Raw genomic sequence first — 15,372 nt, forward strand, 5'->3', positions numbered from 1 at the left:
TCATGGAATTGTCACCCCAGTGCCATTCTGGCATTGGGGAGACAATTCCATGATCCCCCGAGTCTCTAGCTCAGCACCCGGGTACTGCCAAACTACCTTTCCCGGGGTTTCACTGCAGCTGCTGCTGCTGCCAACCCCTCAGACAGGTTTCTGCCCTCCTGGGGTCCAGCCAGGCCTTGCCCTGGAAGGCAGAACAAAGGACTTCCTCAGAGAGAGGGTGTTACACCCTCTCTCTTTGGAAAAAGGTGTCAGGGCTGGGGAGGAGTAGCCTCCCCCAGCCTCTGGAAATGCTTTGATGGGCACAGATGGTGCCCATCTCTGCATAAGCCAGTCTACATCGGGTCAGGGATCCCCCAGCCCTGCTCTGGCGCGATACTGGACAAAGGAAAGGGGAGTGACCACTCCACTGACCTGCACCTCCCAGGGGAGGTGCCCAGAGCTCCTCCAGCGTGCCCCAGAGCTCTGCCATCTTGGATTCAGAGGTGTGCTGGCACACTGGACTGCTCTGAGTGGCCAGGGCCAGCAGGTGACGTCAGAGACTCCTTCTGATAGGCTCTTACCTTTCTTACTAGCCTATCCTTCTTCCTAGGTAGCCAAACCTCCTTTTCTGGCTATTTAGGGTCTCTGCTTTGGGGAATTCTTCAGATACCGAATGCAAGAGCTCACCAGAGTTCCTCTGCATCTCTCTCTTCACCTTCTGCCAAAGGATCGACCGCTGACTGCTCAGGACGCCTGCAAAACCGCAACAAAGTAGCAAAGACGACTACTGCAACCTGGTATCACTTCATCCTGCCGGCTTTCTTGCCTGTTTCCTGGTGGTGCATGCTCTGGGGGCAGCCTGCCTCCTTCTTACACCAGGAGCTCTGAAGAAATTTCCCGTGGGTCGACGGAATCTTCCCCCTGCAACCGCAGGCAACAAAAGACTGCATCACCGGTCCTCTGGGTCCCCTCTCAGCACAACGAGCGTGGTCCTTGGAACTCAGCAACTCTGTCCAAGTGACTCCCACAGTCCAGTGACTCTTCAGTCCAAGTTTAGTGGAGGTAAGTCCTTGCCTCCCCATGCTAGACTGCATTGCTGGGTACCGCGTGATTTGCAGCTGCTCCGGCTACCCTGGCCTCTTGTCTTTATTTTAAACTTTTTGGGGGGGCTTACCTGAAGCCGAGTCCCAAGATGGCTGCAAACACTTCCTGGTTTGAAGTATTGGCAGCCAATCAAATCTGTGCATTTCTCTAAATTAACTCATCTTTATTCGCGAAGGCTTCGCAGCCAGGGACATACAAATTTGGATTTACATTTCTCAAAACGTTTTGTACAGATTTACACAAAATAAGTGAAAGCAGAGTCTGGGTATCGAAAACTAGCTTTCTGCCAAATTTTGTGTAATTTTTCCCAGCAGTTCGGGCTGTAGTCATGTCTAAAGGTCCTATGGGAATTAACATGGGAAATGCACCTTTTTTAACCCCCCCAACCCTTTTTCTCAATCCCCACTTGACAGATCACCCTGAAACTTCCAGTGTGCAATAAGAATCACTTGGACATTTTTTGGGGGAACATTTTGGGAAGATTTGTCAAATGGTGCCAAAGATATAGGCAAGTCAAAAAAACGCTTTTTCCATGGAAGCATAGGCCTAACTATAACTACCTAGTGGCGACAAAACTCTCTAGCTATTCTATACAAAGAACACAACATTCTGCCAGGCCTCGTATCCATACCACTGCAGGTGGCCGACCCTGGATTTTGGCTCACCCCATCTCTGTCATTTAGCTGCACCTTTCTCTCTAACTCTCTGCCTCACATGCCCTCTTTCTTGTTTTTGAACCAAGTGCAGTTCAGGAGTTGTATCAGATTCCTGATTTATTCACAAAATAGAAGCCAAATCACTATGTAAAATGGCGGCTTGAGTACTTATGATTTGTTTTTAATTTGTGAATCAAGTGCTATGTTCTGCATTTTTCCCTAGTGGTTGGATACCTCTGGAAAACACTGATTCCCACATTGTATTTCCCATTAACTAGTGATGTGCAGTGTTCAGCTCCCTAACCTCTCCCTAAGTTACTGATCCTTGAGGTGTTGGTAGTTCTGTGGGGATGGGGAGTGATAATAGGGCTTTAGGTTAGGCTATAACTACAGTACAGCATATGTACCTCCGTGTTGAAGGGGGCACAGTGTTCCACTGTAGAGAGGCAACTTCTTTACAAACACACACCCACATGCACTGACAATGGCACTCCTAAACTCACCTCCTTCCATTCCACCTCTAACAAGCCAGGTATTCAGTGTCTATCTCACTGAAATAGAGAGAAGAACCCAAGAACTAGATTGGAGCAGGTGATGCTGGTGAATTGCTGCAGAATGTCCCAGTGACACTTACTGCTAGTCCCACTCAGCTTAGTTCTTAGTCCAGTCATATTGTCCATTTCGATTATCCCCTAAGCCTCAGTCATTCCATCACAGAGTCATTTTTAGGGTTGAGCCTGCGTTGCATGAGCTCGCACATGCGTATCGCAGCGAGACGCTTTTGTATTTAGAAAAGGGCTCGGAGCCCTGTCAACTTCACGTCAGTGTTTTTTATTGGTTTGTGGGCTTGCCTAATAAAATCTGCTTGCTTTCATTAGTCGAAGGCAAGCATATGTCATGCCTTTTCCGGTGGCTAGCCCTCCTCGAGCGCAGCGACCAAGTACAGAAAACATGCGAGGCTCGCTGTTTTCCAACGGGCTCCTGGACTTCTTTTTCTCTAATTTACGAGCGCGATCTCGCTTGGCAGAAGTCGAGCGCTTTACATAGTTAATTTCACTTTTTCGGGTTGTGTTCATAAATGCACTTTTGCCCGATAGGTGAAAAGTCGGGTTAGGAGTTTACAACGCGATCAGCTCTAACATGAGCAAACGCGAGACCCGTTGCATTGTAAATTCTTGTTCTCATTTTCTTCTTTTTCTCATTATCTGACTGCACCGCATGTCAGAACAGTCATTGAGGAATGGCCGACCAAGCCCAACCTTCGTTTTTACTTTTCCAATACTGTGATACGTTTTGTCTCAGCATCTTCTACATTCAATATACATTTTCGATGTCTTTCCTTTCTCCTTTCATCCCAAAAAACTCCTGGTTGGCCTTCCAAATCTCCTCCTTCATACCAGGTACATGTTTACAGATTACGCAAGGTTTCTCCCGGAAGCCACAGCTTCTGCCTTTGGTTCTTTCTCATCTGCATTGGTGTTGTTCACTTTAGTCCATTTTCTTGATTTACATCTCTAATCTATCCTATACGTTTCTGTTCTCCTGTTCACGTTGAATACTGAATGAATAAATAAATCATTTGTAAAGTGCTCTGAAGCCCCAAAATGGTCGTCCTAGTGTTAATCCTCATTTCTTTCACCGCACTGAAGCCACTTAGAATTGCTTCCTTTGCATTTATGTTTTTAGTTTCACTTTCTATACATTTTATTTGCATTAATACACTTCTTTTTCCCTTACTAGAGAACCACTGTAATTTCAATATTAAACACGTTAGAAATGTTCTACAGATTTTGGATATTTAGATTTACGTCGGCTTAATCTCCACTCTGTTTGTGCGCTTTTTCCAACACTGTTGAACTACGAGCCTGACATTATTTTAAATAACATATCACGGACTTTTAATAATTTCCTAAGGTAGTTCCTGAAAAGACTATACACTCGATTTACAAACATTCTTCTTTAAGGAAGTGTGACTTGCTGTTGATTGACTCCTTACTAATACTTCACTTTCCCGAAGCAATATACGCTACCCGTGGAGTGAAGCTTTGGCAAGTCGGAAACTCGCATTTATTAATATATGATTAACAAATATTTTCTTTAAAATTGACATGCCTTGTTTCACCTTCGTCAGAAACTGGCATGAACTAAATTAATACATGTAGCTCAACCAAAAATGTGTTGTGTATCATTCGATCTAAAATTAATCTCATATGATTATGTGTTTTAATTCTCCCCCCGCACCCACTATATCAGCCTCAATGTGTCATCTTTCATGTCCCCAAAAATATTGGCAGGATATCTGTGTGTCTTAATCAATCAAACTGTAATATGCCCATCACCAAAGCACGTTATTATGTTTCTTTGCTCAAGTTGATAAATCTTGACAAAAAACTTTTCTATGAAATAATAAAACAAAATAAGGTGAAACATAAAATACAATAAAATACAAACAATGAAATACAAACAGAAAGCTAAAACGATGGCCAAGTGGCCAAGGATTACATTGCATCACCAAAACCATTCATGAAATAAAAAGAAAGACACTAAAGGCCCAGTGGCCCATAATGTAGACATTATCCCACCTCTGTCAAGGTAAATTCATTCGGCAAAGAAATGCAAAAAATGAATGTACATTAACATGTATATTCAAATATTTTTTTTTTTTGGCCAAATGTATTTATCTTGATAGAGGTGTGATAATTTTGTAGGATGGGACACTGGGCTTTTGGTTATATGGCCTGGGGGTGCAGTCACCCCACTCCACATATTTAATTAATCAGGCCAACGGGGATGGGTTCCCCGGGGGCCAAATTTGGCTCGGGGGATAAGGGGGCCATGTCCTCTCTTCATATTAAGAATCAGACCCTAGGGGATGGGGTCTCAAGGGAGGAATATGGCTCAGGGAAGGGGGTCGCACACTCCCCTCTCCTTAACTAAACAATGCACCCCTAGGCCACCATTTTGTTTGGATTTTTTTTATCCCATGGGAGTCCCACAGAATCACTGCAAGAAATTTGAAATTTGTTTTTTATTTTGGTCCAGTCGGGATGGGGGGGATCCCTCTAGATTCCCACTATGCGGCCTAGAGTGGGCATGGTCTCCTTACCCTCGCCGTATGCTATTTTTTAAAAACTTTCAGACAGGAGACTAAGAGCCTTATTACGAGTCTGGCGGTCACGCCGCCAGGAAACTGCCAGCTCAGCCAGAATCACAGATCCCAGTGGTTTGGAGGTGGCAGCAGTTCTAATCCACCAGGGCAGCGCTGCCCTGGGGATAACGACCCCCTTCTTCACCAGCGGTTTCATGGCGGTACCGCCACCATGAAAATGCTGGTGGAGAACAGGTGCAGGGGGCCACTAGCCAGCATCACCATCGCAATGTTCACTGTCTGCTGTGCTCTGCTTCAGACAGTGAACATTGTGAGGGTGAACATTGCGAGGGTGCACCCTGCGCTCTACAGCATTGCTTCCGGCTAGATTACGAGCCGGAGACAATGCTGTAGGCTGTTTCCCAGTAGGTCAGTGGGCAGACACTCAGGTTTCTGCCCAGTGATCCTAGCAGGAAACTCTTAATAGGGCCGGCGGGGAGGTAGCCTGTATGGTGGCACCCTCCCCGCCGGAAGTTCAGCAGACAGTGTAAACTGTCTGCCAAACTCATAATGAACCCCTGAGTGCCCTGGTCCTTTAATGGCTGCCAGCAATATTTTTCTGATGTTGCTGGCAGCCAGTCAGAACACTTACTCCTATGGGCATCTGATTCCCTTGGGAGCGAGATGCCCCAAGGGGAAAAAAGCTCCCTGGGCCAGGGTGCTCCTGTGAGACTCTCTCAAGACTCTCACTGACCCAGCCATACCAATATATAATTATTTTTTAACCTTAATTTTTTTAAAAATATATAGATTTACAAAGTATCACAAAAGCACACTATGGGAACCAATATCTAGCTTCCTGCTAAATTTGGTGTAATTCTATTTAGCAGCTTTTGCCAGAACTTCTTAAAGAAGTCTATTTAAAATGCACAGGGATTTTGTGTTTTGGTACTCCCCCTTTATCTTCGGCCACCCGTTTGTCGGATCACTCTAAAACCTTCCATGCACAAACTAGGCAAACAGAAAAAGTTTTGGAACATTTTGTGGCGATTCGTCAAATAGTGCCAAACTTATTAGCAACACAAAAAATGCACTTCCTATAGAAACAATGACCTCTAAGGAGTAATTATGTATATAAAACCTAGTTGTAATGCTATCTGTATTTAACTACTGACTCCATCTTGACCACTGACTCCATTTTGTGCCCAGCTTCAGTTGCCGTCACAGCGGTGCAGGGTTTTTCCACACAAATCTTGTTTTCCACACAGAACGTGTTTTTCCTTTCTCACCAGAACAGGGCCATACTGTGCTTGTGCACACGAGAGATAAGAATGCACAAGGGTGAAAATGTTTTCATCAGAGGAAGGTACAGCTCTGTCTCAGGAATGCGCATTGGGACCTGGCCAGATCTTTGGTGTGTTTTTGACACAGACCAAGTACAGCCAGCGTTTGATTTCATAACAGAGAAGAGGGTGTTATAGAATGCTCTCCTAGCCTGTTTATGGTATAAAAGATGGAGAGACTTGGCGCTAAGACAGTAACTCACCTGTGGAGCGGACACGCTGTCTGGGTTATTTTGATTGATCCCATATGAAGGGTCTCCTGCCTTGGCCGTCTGATGGTTCCCCGGTCGATTGGTGCTGGCAAGAATTATGGGCTTTTTCTTTAGCGCATCTATATATATATATATATATATGAAATAAATATATATATATATATACTTACTGTTGATGCTTTGCACATGCCTGTCTGTGATTCTTTAACTGCTATAATTATTGTTGCACACACACGTATTTGACTTCATTTGAGTTAAAAGCTTATTTTCATATATTGGTGTGCGTTTATTCAATATCTGGGAAGTGCCTTAATAAGTTTATTACTCGGACTAAGAGTGCTGCATTCTTTGGCATTATTACCTATTAGTTTAAGCAAGAGCAATACACTAGTGGCGGTCATCACTAGTTAGTTACAGTAAGGACCTTGTTTCTATAGAAAAAGTGTTTTTTGTTTTGCTAATAACTTTGGTGCCGTTTGATGAATCTTCGTGAAATTTTCTGAAAAACAATGGACATCACTTCAGTGGCTGTCTGGAACATTTCGGGGTGATTCCCCAAGCGCGGGCTGAGGCAAAGGGGGGTCCCAAAACATGCTTTCCCCATTCATTTTCCATAGGGATTTTGAACAGTGATAGTGGCAAAACCACTGGACAAACTTACACAAAATTTTGGGAATAAATTAAAGGACATTTAAATGTATATATATATATATAGGGATGCAAAAGATTTGCGACCCTCATGCTGAGATCTGATTGCTGACAACCAACTGTGGCTCCTCTGCTGTGGCAGAGGCGTGTCGCCCCCCGCAAGCAGTTGCAAACCTTTTACAATAAAACGATAATAAACTATGTTTATTAACATTTTACTGTCAAAGGGGCGGGGTCATGGGGCATGACCATGACAGGGACAGAGGGGGAGTGCACAGCATCTATGTTTAGCTAGCCGTCTCAGGCTGGCCAAACACACATGCACACTGGGCTCTCACCAACCCAGCAGTCAGAGGCTCCCACTCTGCCTCGACGCATCAAACCAGGGTACTCCATGCCAGCAGCATGAAATCAGAATTAGGATTGGCCGCTGGGCAGACTGGGAGCCCTTGCCTGCTGTGAGGACCGAGGTGCAGAGCGGCTTCTGCGATGCAGAGATGGCGAGGAAGGTACGTTTTTATTAATTATTATTATTATTATTATTATTATTATTATTATTGTTATTTGTGTTTGCCCCCCTCCATGCACCGCCCTACCCCTCCCCCCCTCCTGTGAGGTGCAACTGCTGACAATACTTCAACAAGGAAGTGTTGTCAGCCATGTTGGAAGTTTGTTTCAGATGAGTCCCACAAAAAGGGTACAAAATAAAGAAAAGGGGCCAGGGTGGAGTCACCCTGACCCCTTAGCTCTGGTGGTGGTGCCCCAGAGGGAACCCCCAGGGCTAAAAACTATTTTCTTTTTAATTTATGGCAGGAGTCATGGTGGATTCACATATCTGTCCAAAAAAATTTTTTTAAATGAAGTGCAGGCTCCATGCTTCCTCTTCTTTAAGCCCCCCAGTCGGGCAAATCCCAGGGGCATTTATATACTCTCATGCAGGGAGGCCTCCTGGCCCCCTCCTGCTGCCCTGTGGATCATGGCCTCCCTGGTGCTTTTATTATATATGATGCGGGGCCAAACGCGCCGCCCCCCACTGTCCCGGGCACCACAAACTCCCAGGGGCAAATAGTAAAAAAACGAAAGAGGGTCTGTTTCGGACTCCCAAGCCCCAAGCTCTTGCTATGTCCTGGGTGCCCACCCTGGACATAGCTGTTTGCTGTGGCTTGGCTTCAGCTTTGACAGCTGCCACCAAATCACAGCAAACAAAGTCAGCTTTCTGACAGCGGAACCTGTCAAACAGGTCCCGCTGTCAGAAAACAGACTTTTCATCTCTGATGCGTGGAGGGAACAGAGATGAAAGTTTTGTTTCAGCAACCAGGGAGCTGCTACTTAAAGCAGCTCCATGGTTATTGCTCATGGGACCGCGGGCGAAGCCTGGAGGGTTGCCTGGCTGTCCCAGATAGCCCATAAAGGGCACATTATAAAATAAAAACATTTTGGAGGGACTACGGGGGAGCCTTTGAAGGTTATGGCACTATGACATCTTTGATAATATCAATGTAATATTTGCAGTACATTTTTGACCAGAAAACTGTGCATGGTGGGGGGGCGAGTTATAGTTACCTTAGGGCATTAGTATAGTTACTGTTTTTTTCAATGAAAAAAAGAAAATAAAGTTACTCACACAAAACCATAGAATAGAAATTCAGCAGTTATGGTTATGGTTAACTCCTGTAACTATAACTCGCGCCCTAAGGTAACAATAACTCCTGCTCCCACCATGCAGTTTTCTCATCAATAATTTTATTGCAAATGTTGCGGTGATAGTATCAATGATGCCATAGAAGCTGTCATTGTCATCAATGATGTAATATGAGTGGTAATTAGCTGTGCATGGTGAAGGCGAAAGTCACAGCACCTTAGGGCACGAGTTATAGTTTGGCCACCTGCGGTGATGATTTGCCACAGGGCCCGGCCATAGGCAAGGCCCTGCGGCCTATCCTCCTGCATGCACCCAAACCCAAGAATGGGGTTGGATGCAGTGGGTGTTTTTTTTCCATTTTTCTCTAAATATGTAGCTCCACATTGGATTTACACAGGGGGAATGCTCAGAGCCCTGCGGAAGATCCACAGAACTGTGGTTCAGATGAAAGAAAGAAATTGGGAAATTTTGGGCCCCTGATGGGTCCCTAAGGGACCCTCTCTGTGTCCTAAGGAGTCAGTATACATGTATCCTGAACCCTTATGTGTTTTTTCACTCTTCTTTTCCTACCCCGTAGCCGATTCAACAAACAAAATGGCAGCCACAGCTTTTCTGTGAGGTTATGGCCAGCCAATCAGGGCCTTGCTTTTCCCCTAGATCCATAGACCCTCTGTGGCTGGATCCCCGTCCCTATATATGTATATTTTTTAATCTTAAATAACTCTGAATCTACTAAACAGCTATGCACCAAATCACAAAAAGCACAATCTGTGGACCAACATCTAGCTTCTGTCAAAATTTTGTGTAATGCCGTTAAGCGGTTCGGGCTGTAGCCGTGTTTAAAGAACGTAAAATCCCCAGAGACACAAAATGGGGGAAACGGTTTTTGGGCCACACCTTTTCTCAGCCCTCGCTGAATGAATCACTCCAAAACCTTCCAAGTAGAACTAGGCAAAGTAGACACTTTATTTTGGAAACTTTCCGTGGAAAAGTTATTAGCAAAACAATAAACGCTTCCTCTTTGGGAACTTTGGTCCTAACTATAACTACCTAATAGCTATGGCCAGTAGATAACATATATATATATATATTTTTTTTTTAAGGTTGAAATAGCTAGCATTATATTGCAATGTTACTTTAAATCCCTGTCTGCATTTCCATTATTTTTATAGGAGATTGTGCAGTAGATGTAAATGGCATTGTGTGGTGTCTCCTTTACAAGTGTAGTTTGTGAATAGTAATTCCCCCTGGGCCTTCCCACATTTTCTACTAAGTAGTAAACTTACATGTGTGGAAAGCTCACTATAGAAAACATAGGATTGGTGGAACAAGAGATTCCCACCTATACATTTGTGAATTGCATTTTGTAGCATGTAACCTTACATACTACAAATCGCAGTTTATGAATCGGGCCGTGCATGCCTTTCCCTGGTATTCCATCTGAAGTTTTGCATGACTGAAGCAGGTGAAAATTTCCCAGGGAATACTACTGAGTAGCTGTGTTCCTTGTTAATTCATATTTCTGATTGGCTATTCGAACTGATGGCATTGGTGTTTTAACAAGTGTTTACCTTTTATCTTCTGATCTTCTTGGGGTCCTTGACTTCCTCACTGAGTATTTTCTAATCATGTAATCATGTTTTGTCTATCTTTTTTCAGATGTCAGTTGGGCATCATCTGTGTTACCTGAGCGAGTGCTGCTGCTTTACGTGACTATTCTAAGTTATACCTTTGACCGAGATAAGGCGTTGTAGCATCCTGCTGGACACGTTCTAGTGGTTGCAGAGTACTTTATCACCAGCCACTCGAGGGCTTGCCTGTCATACTTAACCCACATCCATCCCTCACAGGCGTCACTGGTCTGGAGACCCTGCCAATGAAAGGGGCCGGGCGCACGTGCCCAGGGCAAGTTACATGTACAGTAACCATGCATGTCTCCCTTGTGCTACTTTCAGGCCTAGGGCCCAAGGCACTAAAGCAGGGGTCTTCAAACTCGAGGGTGGGACCCCCTAGGAGGGCCTCGAGTGATCCCAGGGGGGGGTGCTAGGCTCTGGGCAAAAGAAGCATTATGCTGAGAACAGGGCTCTGTTTTAGTGAGAGGCAATAAGGTGCTCTGTAATGGGCCATCACTAACATCTTTTGTCATTTAATATCCTGGCTGGAAGAAGGTGTTGAAGGGGAAAAGACTTTAAATATTCTTCAAACCGCTCATCCTCATTTCTAAAAATCACTCTGTGGATACTTTCAGCCTGTCTGACCAGAATAATATATTTGGCATTCATGTATTTGATTGCAACTTTTATATCGGTAACAGAACTTAACTGCACTGTTTAAATAAGTCTAAACATTTTAAAGAATTTCCAGTTTAATAAAATAATTGTGAAAATTTTGAGGGGGACCGATTATGTTTTCTTTTCCACTGGAGGGGCGTAGCATTAAATAGTTTGAAGACCACTGCACTAGAGGCTTGTGCCCGAGTCCTTGTTCCTCCCTGACATATTCTATTTGTAGTACTGTACCCCTCTGACTTCCTTGATGAGATTCGCACTTACTGTTTAACTTTCAAGTTATCTTTTTGACTGCCATCACTGCATCGCGTCTGGGATAGATTTAAATACAAATTATTCATCACCTAGTTTAACACAAACCTAAGTGCCAAAATATCTCTGAAGGGTGCGAGGTAAAATGGGAGAAATGCCCCAAGCACAGATTTGCATGCAGCATGCTACTTGTTAATCGATTACAATGAATGAAGTCGGTAACACCCTCCTTTTTAGGTTGAGCGTAGCAGCGAGCAAGCTCTGCTTTCTGACATGTTGTTATCTATCTGTGGGGTTTAAAAACGCCCACCTCACTCCTATTACTTTGATTTGTTTGTGTGCTTGCCTTTTAAAAATATCTGGATGTTGTTGATAAATGCTTTACGCTTGTACCGCCTTGGGGACTGACCCTGTGACATGTCTAATTACACAAAAGATATCTTTAACTATGGGCGAACTACTTTTTATGGGTGAGCGCAAATCGCTCCGTCAATGATGTAATCTCTCTTTGGGCTTCAAACCACGCCCTCAGTCACTTTCATTGGTTCCTGGGTTTGCTCTTTAAAATCTGCTTACTTTCATTTGTTAAAGGCATGCATACATCATGCCTTTTCTGGTGTGTAGCCCATCTACACAGCACCGGTAAAGTACTGAAACCATTCGAGGCTTGATGTTTTCAGCCCGGGTTTCTGGACTACTTTATCTGTTTATTTTACCCGCAGCGCAATAGCGCTGGGGTTTACATAGCGAGACCGCGCTCCGTTTTTATGCTTTCAATTTCAGCACGATCGCACTGCATTTTACATAGCGCGATCGATCTTTGTGTTTTTTTCTTTTCATTTGTGTCAAGGAAAGTCCGGTTAGGAGATTACAAAGCAAATAGCTCTAACTCGAGCAAATGCTAGCCCCTTTGCATTGAAAATGCTTGTTTAGTTTGTCTCTCTCGTTCGCACTGATGCTCATGGAGGACATGGTGCATATAAGTTGAATGCAGCACAAACTTGATTAGTGGTATTTGCAGTGTCATCGAAAAAAAGCGATAAGACACAAGAAAGTAAGTAGACAAGGTATCGCCGGGAGTACCGCTTTAAAAAAGCTTAGTGTGTTTTTGTGCGCTACATGTAATATTGTGCGCTACAAATGAAAAGTATATTTCAAATTTTTACTTTGTTGCAATTTAAGTTACTACTTTTTTGCCACTTTTGCTACTAGAAGGTGAAAGTACATTTTACAGTGACTTGCTATTGGCCACTCCTTCTTTATAAATCCGACAGTACTTTGACTTTTAACAGTATTAATGCATTAGAACTATTTTTTGCAGCAGTGCTACAATTTCCAGGGGTAGAGGTAGCCACGGGGGCTTCAGGTCTTCACATTTTCCTCCCCAACCCTTTGTCATACCATTTTCAATTCTTAGCGTATTTTGGGGGTGATTTTAACCTTGGCGGACGGCAGAGGCCGTCCGCCAAGGTACCGCCGTGAAATGACCGCACCGCGGTCAAAAGACCGCGGCGGCCATTTAAACATTTCCGCTGGGCCGGCGGGCGCTCTCCGAAAGAGCGCCCGCCGGCCCAGCAGAAATGCCCCTGCAACGAGGACGCCGGCTCAGAATTCAGGCGGCGTAGTTGCAGGGGTGCGACGGGTGCAGTTGCACCCGTCGCGTATTTCAGTGTCTGCAAAGCAGACACTGAAATACTTTGCGGGGCCCTCTTACGGGGGCCCCTGCAGTGCCCATGCCATTGGCATGGGCACTGCAGGGGCCCCCAGGGGCCCCGCGGCACCCCCTACCGCCATCCTGTTCATGGCGGGTTTCCCGCCATGAACAGGATGGCGGTAGGGGGTGTCTGAATCCCCATGGCGGCGGAGCGCGCTCCGCCGCCATGGAGGATTCAATGGGGCAGCGGTAAACCGGCGGGAGACCGCCGGTTTACCCTTTCTGACCGCGGCTGAACCGCCGCGGTCAGAATGCCCTCGGGAGCACCGCCAGCCTGTTGGCGGTGCTCCCGTGGTCGGTGACCCTGGCGGTCACCAGCAGCCAGGGTCAGAATGACCCCCTTTGTGTGTTAAATCCATTTTTTGGCATGTTATAAAATTAACGTGGTTAATTGGATGCTGTTAATCAGATGGCATTTGTAGTGTTTTGAATTTGAAATGCATTGTTTCACAAATTAATAATACCTAATAAACAGGTTCCCAAAAAATAGCTACATCACATTACAATATTATAAAACAAGGTATCGCCCAGAGTTGCGCTATGAAACCAGTTAACATGTTTTTGTGCGCCACGTTATATTGTGTGCTACAAATAATTTCAAAATTCATATGTAATATTTTGCCTTTTCCCAATCCTTCACAGATTCTTTAAATGCTGAAGTGTATGTGTTTGCTTCCAATATATATTACTAGCTGCCACTGGGGACGCATTTGGCATACATAGCTCATCAGACTTCAGCTTCTGCTTCGTGTGTGTTTATTTGGGGATTATTAATTTTTCATGTTCCTTAAGTATAAATGTAGGAGTGGGTTCTGCTATACTTTCTTTAGCGCCTTTTGGTGTATGGTGTGTTTTGTAGATTTGATTTATTTACCTTGATTTAACACATTTTTAGGTTGCGTGTGCAAGCGCTTTGACCTGTTGTAATCTATCTTTGGGCTTTTAACCACGTCCCCCGCATGCCCTTCACTATCACTTGTTACTGGGCTTACCTTTTATAAATCCTTTGTTATCATTGGTAAGTGCTTTACATTTGTCTCTCCTTGGGGCGGTTGTATTACCGCCTTGGACACTGACCCTGTTACATGGATAATTGCACAACTGCCGATATGTTTGACCGTGAGCGAACTTCTTTTTCATTTTGTGTCCCTCCTTCTCGCTCATGCAGCACTTTGAATTGGCTCACGTTCGTCAACTAATATTTTACTTTTCATTTTCAATTTATGTGGCAAGAACAGACCAGTTAGGAATTTTCAACACCAATACCTCTAATTCGTGCAAACGCAAGACCCATTGCATTGCAAATGCATGTTAGTTTTGACGTATAATGGTGCATGTGTGATTCGCATACATGCTAACTCTGCTGATTTCAAGTCTAGCCTCCTGCCTCACCATTCCTGCATGCAGAAACAAGATTTGTTATTTTGTAAAACCGTCAGAAATAAAATGCTGATGCATGTCAGGCACGCTTAAATCTCCCCCTCCAAGAAGTACAGCTGACATCAAAGGATACCTTATTTTTGTCCTTAATTCTTGGAGGGGGAGATTAGAGCATGTGACACGGAAACCTTTTATTTTTGTCAGTTTTACACAGCGCAAACAAAAACAAAGGCCCATATTTATACTTTTTTAGCACCGCATTTGTGCCACTTTTTGACGCAAAAATGGCGCAAACTTTCAAAATACAATTGTATTTTGCAAGTTTGAGCCACTTTTGCGTCAAAAAATGATGCAAATGCGGCGTACAAAAAGTATCAATATGGGCTTATGTTTTTAAAAGACTGGGGGCCATATTTATACTTTTTTAGCACCGCATTTGCGTCATTTTTTGACGCAAAAGCAGCACAAACTTGCAAAATACAATTGTATTTTGTAAGTTTGCACCGTTTTTGCATCAAAAAGCAGCGTAAATGTGGTGTTAAAAAAGTATAAATATGGGCCTTTGTTTTTGTTTGCGCTGTGTAAAACTGACAAAAATAAAAGGTTTCCGTGTCACATGCTCTAACTCTGACTTTGTAAGTTTGTGCAGCTTTTGCATCAAAAAATGCCACAAATGCGGCGCTAAAAAAGTATAAATATGGACCTAAGTTATTCACCAGTTTCACAGGTGGAAGGGGGTTCCCTAATGGCCAATAGCCACCTGAGTCCTAGTGGATGCCACTTTCTGAGAGTAAAATATTAGTTTTGACGTTATTAATCTTAAGAATGTTATTGAGTATTCAATGACAGAGGATGGACAATCAATCTCCAGATTGGAGGGTGTGGGGGGAAGCGATGGGGGGTCGTCAGTACTGATGTAGCTCTGGTTGAGGTGCAGTCAGATCTGGGCATCATTTGGCAAAGGAAAAAAACATATATCCAAACGACCTAACGCCTGAATGCTAGAGGATGAACATATATGTTGAATATGTTGCCAGAAAGTGAATGCCCTTTGGAACGCCACAGT

This window comes from Pleurodeles waltl, chromosome 12 (genome assembly GCF_031143425.1).
Source record: "Pleurodeles waltl isolate 20211129_DDA chromosome 12, aPleWal1.hap1.20221129, whole genome shotgun sequence".
Taxonomy (NCBI): Eukaryota; Metazoa; Chordata; class Amphibia; order Caudata; family Salamandridae; genus Pleurodeles; species Pleurodeles waltl.